The following is a 9,823-nucleotide window of genomic DNA, read 5'->3' on the forward strand; positions in this document are numbered from 1 at the left end:
TATGTTGACATGGTCATCATATAAGTGTGGCTTGCTCACTCTATGCCCACTGGGATAGTAAAGTATGAACGAAGTCAATAAAAGCTAGGACTGTCCCAAAGGGGCAGAACTGCGGGTGCTTGTCAGAAGTTGACTTTCTTGCAGCTGTTTGATTTACGGGATAGTAAGTCCCATATATAGACAAATAAAAGAAGGAAAAGTGAGCAGCGCACAAATAATGAAAATCAATGAAAAATAGATACTGGATTGTATGATCCTTAACAAAAAGTTTTAATTAAACTTCATAAATGTTAAAAACAATGTACATAAAATGTAAGTGCATAAAAGAAAACATGGTACTTGTTTCCTAGCAGGGCGCCCAGTACGCTATTTGCGTACAGGGCTATTCTACGTACTAAAATCGCATCGCATTGCATCGCATGGGCCATTTTAGTGCCATGCGATGCGATACACTTGTATGACATACAATAAGGTTTTAGTCGTCCCCACCCCCCCTATCCACGCCACCCCGAAGCGTCACGAGCCCCGTGAGGGGCGTCGGAACGCATCCTCCCAACCTATTCATACCCCCACTATCCACGTCAGCGTGGAGTTGATTTTATAGAGTGTGGCAAGCGCAGCGAGGGGACGCGAATTACTTTACATGTATTCCGCGTCCCCTCGCCACCCTTCGGGCTTGGTGGCTCGCTGGGCTCACCACGCCATATAAAATCAACTCCACGTTGGAGTGGATAGTGGGGGTATGAAAAGTTCAGGAGGACGCATTCTGTTGCGCTCGACACGCTTCGGGGTGGCGTGGATAGTGGGGGGGGGGCAGTAAAACCTTATTGTATGTCATACATAGCTAATGGCAAGGCATCGCACCCTATAAAATCGCATGCGATCGTATGCGATTTTTCGGGAGGTGCTATGCGATGCGATCCCCTTGATTCATCCTAGGGTACTAATGGAATTAAGGGAGGAATTAGCTTCCCCTCTACATTATATCTTTGATAATTCACTATCATCAGGAAAGGTACCAAAAGACTGGAGAATAGCAGAGGTAGTGCCATTATTCAAAAAAGGAGGATCCCGCTAATTACAGACCTGTTAGTTTAACATCAATAGTGGGTAAACTATTTGAAGGATTTTTAAGAGATGATATCCAGGAATATTTAGACCTTCATAGTTTACTCAGTATGGGTTCGTGAAAAATCGTTCATGCCAAACTAATCTACTTGGTTTCTATGAAGAGGTTAGCAAAAACCTTGATAATGGAAACGCTGTAGATGTGATTTTCCTAGATTTTTCTAAAGCCTTCGACACAGTACCACACAAGAGGTTGATAAATAAAATGGAGGACCTGGGATTAGGGGCAAATATCTGTAGATGGGTAGGGAACTGGCTGTGTAATAGAGAACAAAGAGTGGTCGTGAACAGTGCCGTATCTAATATGATACCAGTACTAAGTGGAGTGCCACAGGGTTCGGTTCTTGGGCCCATTTTGTTTAACATTTTTATTAACGATACTGGGGTTACTCAGCAATGTATCCATCTTTGCGGACGATACAAAACTGAGCGGAGTTATTAAATCATCAGAAGATGTCACCACGCTTCAAAATTATCTTGACAATCTAGATGAGTGGGCAAAAAAGTGGAAGATGAGATTCAATGTGGACAAATGCAAGGTCATTTACCTTAGGAGACATAACCAGTGTGCTAGTTATAACCTAAGCAAGGATGAATTGGGTAAATCAATACCTGAAAAGAATCTAGGAGTCCAAATAGACAACAAACTGGGGTGTAGTGCTCAATGTAATATATAGAGACAGGATTATATGCAACAAAAAAAGCTTGAAATATGCATGCAAATATGCATGAAAAATACTTAAAATATGCATGAAAAGTGTTAAAATATGCTACATTAATTAATAAAAAAAAGTAATTTTTAACTTATTTATTTAAAAATCAGCATACAATTAGTTGCAAATAAACCTCAAAAATAGGCCCACAGATGTCTGCAGATGTCTAGTGCTATACACAGGATTTTTTGGTACTTATGTATTATCTGGGCTCCCAGGTTAAATGCACCCCATTTTTTCATACCCCTACTATCCAACTACGCATGGAGTTGATTTTAAATAGTGAGGCGAGCGGTCTCATAAGAAAAACGGGAGCCCAGATATTACATAAGTACAGATTTTTTTTCTTCCTGGCTGCTACAGCAGACTGCAGCGTCCAAAGCTCTTCTTGCATAAACTGCACGGACCCTCATGTCCAGCGCCGATGATTCAAATGTCAGCATAGCGTGTGAGGGCGGTGCAGTAGAAGGCTTCCTCCCTGTGCCGCATACTCACTGTGACGCAGCATTTTCTCTGCGCTGCGTGATGTCACAACCCTTCTGCCCACCTCCTCTGCTGCAGAAGTCTGTCTCTTGGTGTAAAGTCCCAGGCCAGGGGCAGGCAAAGGTTCAAGAGCTTCGTAATGGTATCCGCCCTGACTGACTTTTATCAACATGGATTGGCAGCCTAGAGCAGTGTCAGACATAGCGTACATCCAAGGTTCTCCACTCTGCGCACATATTGCCCCAGCCTGCACACTCTACCACTACCTGGCCAGCAGCAGCAGGGCAAAGCAGTGCTGTGACTCGCGGGTGGGAAGAGGGCTGGGCCTAAAATATGCACCATCACTTGATTTTAGGTAAAATATGCAATAACCAGTGAGAATGGGCAAAATATGCAAATGCATATGCAAATATGCAAATGCATATAATCCTGTCTCTAGTAATATAGCAACAAAAAAGGGCAACAAAATTCTGGCATGTATTAAAAGGGGCATGGAAACTAGGGACTCAAATGTAATTATGCCTCTGTACAAATCATTGGTTAGACCGCACGTTGAATACGCAGTGCAGTTCTGGGCCCCACACTATAAAAAGGACATCGTAGAATTAGAAAAAATCCAAAGAAGAGCAACAAAGCTTATTAGGGGAATGGAGAATTTAAGCTACGAGGAAAGATTAAACAATCTGGGACTATTTACACTAGAAAAAAGATGTTTAAGGGGAGATATGCTCAACATTATTATTTATTTATTTATTAACAGTTTCTTATATAGCGCAGCATATTCCGTCAACATGTATAAATATATTCAATATTTAAGGTGCCCATACACTAGTAAGATTTATCTTCAGATGTGGCTGGTTGGAAGAAAAACATGGTTATGGATGAGTGACAGTTTTTCAGTTTTCCAGCATTTCCAAGCAAATGGTCAACTGTCATTTGCGCTCATCCATAACCATGTTTTTGTTCCAACCAGCCAGATCTGAAGATAAATCTGCGTGTGTATGGCCACCTTTACAGTAAGAGCAGTCAAACTTTGGAACTCTCTTCCTGGAGAAGTGGTGTCGACAGACACTATAAATACGTTTAAAATAAGTTTGTATAAACATTTATTGGTTAAAAACATCGGTACTCTTTACCTAGAAGGGCGCCCATCACGGCCATCGCGGGCATTGAATGCACTAAAAATATCGGGTGCGATGCGACCGACGCGATGCCCGCGATTTCCCATAGGGAACAATGTTAAATGTCTCAATTGAACAATTGTGGGGGCCATTTCACACTTCAGGGTGCCTATTTGGCCTCTGTGGGCCATTTAACATTGTTTCCTATGGAAAAATCGGGTCAATTGAGGCATTGAACAGGAAAATCGGGTCAATTGAGACATTTAACATTGTTCCCTATGGGAAATCGTGGGCATCGCGTCGGTCGCATCGCACCCGATTTTTTAGTGCATGCGATGCCCACGATCAAAATCATGGGCGCCGTTCTAAGTAAAGAGTACCAAAACATCCATGGGTACGAATAAGTAACATAATCTGTCTTTACAATAACAGAACATACTTACTAGATTGTAAGCTCCTCCGAGTAGGGCCCTCTTCCCTCCTGTTGTCAAAGCCCACTTCTCTTCACATTTCACTCACAGCTCTCCTTTACTCCAACACTCAGTGACCATCTTCATACTCATCTCCATCATTGGCCTCAAGCCTCTAGTTGTATGTTGATTGGGTCCTCACTACTTACATTTAAGCTGTAATGTGTATTGAACTGTGGTGCTCTTTATTTGTACTGTATTTTTGTTATTTAATCAATGTTATGCCAAGTTTTGTCTCCCTGTATTGTTCCTTTGTACGGCGCTGCGAAACACTTGTGGCGCCTTATAAATAAAATTATAATAATAATAATACTATACAACAAGCTACTATAAACATAGAATACAAAACATTAGGAAAACACTGGCGCTGTGTTTGACACTTAAATATGTAGGAGTTCTCTGACTTTCTACTTGGGTGTCGGTCAGCAATCAATCAAATGAAGGTGATTCTCAAAACTCGCAGGCGGACAGACACTTACTTATAAGTTCTGACCCGCGTGCACATAAAGGTATCTTTTACCGGCTTCTACTGCATACAAGTATGAGGGGAACGCTGACACTTACTTAATGGTTCAGTCTCGCGTTCATGTAGCAGGTCCTTTAAATCCACCGACACGATGACTCTCAGTCAGGGGGATCAGGTTTATTCATACACGGTAAAAGCACCACACGGGGATATGTACAGACGGTAAATAGAAAAAGGCACTTGCAGACGAGGAACTCCAGGATTTGTCAGATGACCCGGCAGACAGACGCTGCAGACGTGATGCTGCGCACCAGCAGCGAGGATACCTGCTTATCTCCAAGGATTTCTCCGTTCGCAGCATCACGTCTGCAGCGTCTTTCTGCCGGGTCATCTGACAAATCCTGGAGTTCCTCGTCTGCAAGTGCCTTTTTCTATTTACCGTCTGTACATATCCCCGTGTGGTGCTTTTACCGTGTATGAATAAACCTGATCCCCCTGACTGAGAGTCATCGTGTCGGTGGATTTAAAGGACCTGCTACATGAACGCGAGACTGAACCATTAAGTAAGTGTCAGCGTTCCCCTCATACTTGTATGCAGTAGAAGCCGGTAAAAGATACCTTTATGTGCACGCGGGTCAGAACTTATAAGTAAGTGTCTGTCCGCCTGCGAGTTTTGAGAATCACCTTCATTTGATTGATTGCTGACCGACACCCAAGTAGAAAGTCAGAGAACTCCTACATATTTAAGTGTCAAACACAGCGCCAGTGTTTTCCTAATGTTTTGTATTCTGTGCCTTATCGTTTGAGGAGGTTGATGGTCTCCTAGGAATTCACAGGCTGCCCACCCCTTTTTGCGCCAGTTCATAATACTGTGTTTTTTGTACTATAAACATAGGTTGAACTAGATGGACGCAAGTCTTTATTTAGCCTCACCTACTATGTAACTATGGTCCTTATTCTAGTTCACTCTTACGGGGGCGATTTTGGGTAATATCGCGGGAAATATGGTCGCTAAGCGACCATATTGCCCAAGATAGGAGTGTGCACCGGCGATATATCGCCAGGTGCGCGCTCCCGTTTTTACCCCTGTAGTGATCGCTGGTCGCAGGAACATGCTCCTGCGACCAGCTGTTTTCCACTGCCGGGCTCTTCCGGCAGTTTCTTTTTCATCAGCGACCATCTCTGGTCGCTGATGAAAAGGAGAAACTGAGCAATATATTGCTCAGCCATATATTGCTCAGCGCAGTGGCAAACGCAGGATTTTCAGAAGGGGGTTTCCAGAGGGGCGGAGCAAAGCACAGAGATGGACACTTTGTAGCCCCAGTATATGCAGGGTCAGTTAAAGTATTATAGATAGACCAAATGTATATTATTATTAATAATAATAATAAAAAAAAATATATATATATATACACACACACACATATATATATATATATACACATACATATATATATATATATATATATATATACACATACACACACACATACATACATACATACATACATACATACATATATATATATACATACAGGGGCGTCAACAGCAGTGTAGACCCCTGGGCATAGCAATGTATTGGATCCTCCAGCGGTAGGGGTGGGGGAAGCTTTGATGTCCCCCGGGTGGTAGGGGGTATTATATCAACCGCTCAGCATGTAGGGCCTGGATCAGTAATTTCCACTAATTACCCCTTTACTGCACAGATGGTGGGAGATGGGGTGGGAGAAGGGGGCATTGGGCTGAATGAAGGGGCCCTGATACATAACTTCCAGGGTGGTGGAGGATGTTTAATATGCAGAGGAGGGGTGTATAGTCGAGTGGGCTTATTATTCATAATTTTCTGGTGGGAGGACAGCTTGCTTGACTGCAGATATCTCCAGTTTCCAGAAATAGATTTCTTTGGTTTTAATGGAATTAAAAACTAGAGTATCCCACCAGCGGCGTAGCTTTGTTTGGGGCGCCCTGCTCGTCCGTCCGGCCCCCCGTGCCCCCTCGCCCCATTGTCGCATGCTTACCTGTCCGCGCGTCCCGGCTCCCCTCCTGGCTTCAATCAATTCTATGCAGACGGACCACTATAAAATGGCCGCCCCCATACCGCAGACAGTTTCAGAGAACAGTCTGGTTTATGGGGCGGCCATTTTATCGTGGTCCGTCTCCATAGCATTGATTGAAGCCAGGATGGGAGCCGGGACGCGCGGACAGGTAAGCATGCGGGGGATGGGGGGCGGGGGGATTACTATAGCACCGCAACCCCCCGGCACCCTCATATGCACAGCGCCCCCCCCCCCGCGACCGCGGGGGCTGCGGTGCTATAGTTACGCCACTGTAGCCCACCTACCAAATGGTACTGGGGACTAGGGGATCAGACTTCAGTAGGTAGAGCAAATCTGCCAACGAGTATATAAAACTACATACCAGGTGTGTGGAGCTGGAGCAGTAACCAGCTGCTGGAAGGCTGAAATCTCTGGTTCTGGGAACAGTAGAGACAAGCTACTCATGTCCATCAAAGGGGGAGAGTCCCAGCTTTGGGAATATACCCTCAGAAAAACTGTAAGTTAGACAGAACCTGAAATATCTGACTGGGAAAAGCAATTAACAGGCTTGGATGGGGACCACTGCTTTGAAGTCAGATATCTCCGATTCCCAAGGGCCTGTTTTTAAAATTCTTGTACCCATGGAAAGAGGGGACCCTCAGCTTTCAGCCTTGGGCCCTTAGACCCCTGGGGGTTTCCTGGGTACTCAGAAACCCCCCCTGCGTGCGCTACTGCAGCCATATATGGCTGAGCAATATATCTCCCCCATGTGTACGGGGCTTAAGAGGCAAATTCCTTCTCAAATGGACAAAACCATGTGCACTGCAGGTGGGGCAGATGTAACTTGTGCAGAGAGAATTAGATTTGGGTGGGGTTTTTCTTCAAAGTGAGATCTATATTGCAGGTTAGAAATAAAGCAGTCAGTATTTACCCTGCACAGAAACAAAGGGTGAGATTTAATAGGATGAGAGATTCAGAAAGTGAGAGATTTGGTAAGAAATCTCCAGTTTTTTTAAAGCGGCAATCATTTACACTGAAAAACTACACTGGTTTAGCAGTGTAAATGATTGCTGCTTTAAAAAAACTGGAGATTTCTTACCAAATCTCTCACTTTCTGAATCTCTCATCCTATTAAATCTCACGCAATATAACTCACCCCAATCTAATTCTATCTGCACCTGTTACATCTGCCCCACCTGCAGTGCACATGGTTTTGTCCATCTGAGAAGGAATTTGCCTCTGAAGCCCCGTACACACGGGGGAGATATATTGCTCAGCAATATATTGCTAGCAATACATTGCTGAGCAATATATTGCTCAGTGTCTCCTTTTCATCAGCGACCAGAGATGGTCGCTGATGAAAACGAACCTCTGCTGGGGGAGCCGCAGAGGTAATCAGCTGGTCGCAGGAGCAAGGTCCTGCGACCAGCGATTATAATGGGGCTGAAAACGGGAGCGCACACCCGGCGATTTATCGCCAGGGCACACTCCCATCACTGGCAATATGGTCGCCTGCGACCATATTTCCAGCGATTTCAGCCCCTATTGCCCCGTGTGTACACAGCTTAAGAGTGAACTAGAATAAGGTCCTATGTAACTATGTAACAGAGCAGTGAATAAATTACATAAAAAAATTGCATCGCACGGCACTAAAATGCGATTTCACTACGGTAGCTTTTATAGGAAAACTGGGCGCCCTGCTAGGAAACAAGTACAGAAAACATCAATTAAAGGGAACCCATATATACTGTAGGCATGCCGGAGAGTCCGTTCCAGTGAATCCGGAAAATATTCACAGCGCTTCACTTTTTCCACATTTTGTTATGTTACAGCCTTATTCCAAAATGGAATACATTAATTTTATCCCTTCAAAATTCTACACAGAAAGGCCCTCATTCGGATTGACCCGCAAAGCTGTAAAATTTGCAGCTTTGTGGGTCATCTAAACACAGTCCGCCACTCGCTCGAGGGCATAAACATCCATTTGCAGATTGCGTGCGGGGCAGAAATCATTCGATGGCCGCCCGCCCCCTCCTGCCAGCACCCCGCCTCCCCCTACCCTGTCCACATTACGATTACCGGCTCCTTCAGCCTCCACGGTCAGGTCCGGAGCGCACACTGCACAGTGCAGCCTGCAAAGCGCCGAGCACCTCTGTGTCCTGGGCTTGGCACTCTGCAGGCTGCACTATGTACTGTACGTGCCTGGCCGCCGACCCCGGGTGGGGGAGGCTATGTACGGGGGGGGGGCAGGTTGGGCAGCTGCCCGGGCCCCTTCCGGGACTGCTGTACCTAGGGCACCCCCCTGTCGGCGGCCCTGTACCCGTGACCACCACACCATGCCTGCACTGCTGATTTCGGCCAATATTACATAATGACAACGTGAAACAGGTTTTTGGGAGGTTTTTGCTAATTTATTAAAAAGAAAAGAAAAAAGAAGAAAAGTAGACCTTGGCGCAATCAATTAGCAGCTGTTCAAATAAAAGTGTGTAGCTCCCAATTTATATACACTATGTAGTACAAAGGAAAAAGGAGTAGAACAGCGCTGATGTTATACTGATGTATAAAACAATACCACGGCTAGGTATAACAAGAGTTTTATTAATACACAATTAAAATGTTAAATTATATTCTGTTAGCATGCATGTTGAATAAAATGAGCCTTAAATTTGTAAACAATTAAATGCTAATATACTGCACCTCCACACGAATATTTCCAGGTGGAGAAAGCATACCCTCCAACATGACCCATTGCATTCAGTACACAGTGCTCTGTTCCTGGACGTCCCTGGTAATGTATGATTGTCATCACCTGTGTTGAAACACCCTTTTCGTCAATTACCTAGTTCCACACAGGTGCTGGCAATCCTACATTACCAGGGAAGTCCAGGAGCAGAGCATTGTGTACCGAATGCAATGGGTCAAGTTGGAGGGTATGAGAAAGGTCCATATAAGAATCCGGTCTAATACCCAGCTTAGGGGTGATGGAGTCCAGGCAGATTTTTTGTCCGTATTCAAATATACTCAATAGTCCTGTTTTGCAAGGGGTCCACAGGTTGGAAATAGTGGAGACCGTCTCTTGCTGAGTGGGAGTAAATGGTACCTGGAAGTCCTCCTTATAGGCTGGTCCGGAATTGAATAGATTGTATCCTTAGTGTGCAGATTCGTTTGTCCAAAATAAAAGTGTGGCTCAAATTAAAAACAGGCTCAAACAGGCTCACAAGCTCCAGAGCTTGTGAGCCTGTTTGCTCTCCACTATTTCCAATCTAAGGACCCCTTGCAAAACAGCACTATTGAGTATATTTGAATACGGACAAAAAATCTGCCTGGACTCTGCAGATAGGTGTGTGTCAGCGATGCGGCACCACTGGCCCACACCTACGAAGTGCATCAAATGCGATACATTGTG

Source organism: Crinia signifera, chromosome 19 (assembly GCF_055691185.1).
Source record: "Crinia signifera chromosome 19, ASM5569118v1, whole genome shotgun sequence".
Lineage (NCBI taxonomy): Eukaryota > Metazoa > Chordata > Amphibia > Anura > Myobatrachidae > Crinia > Crinia signifera.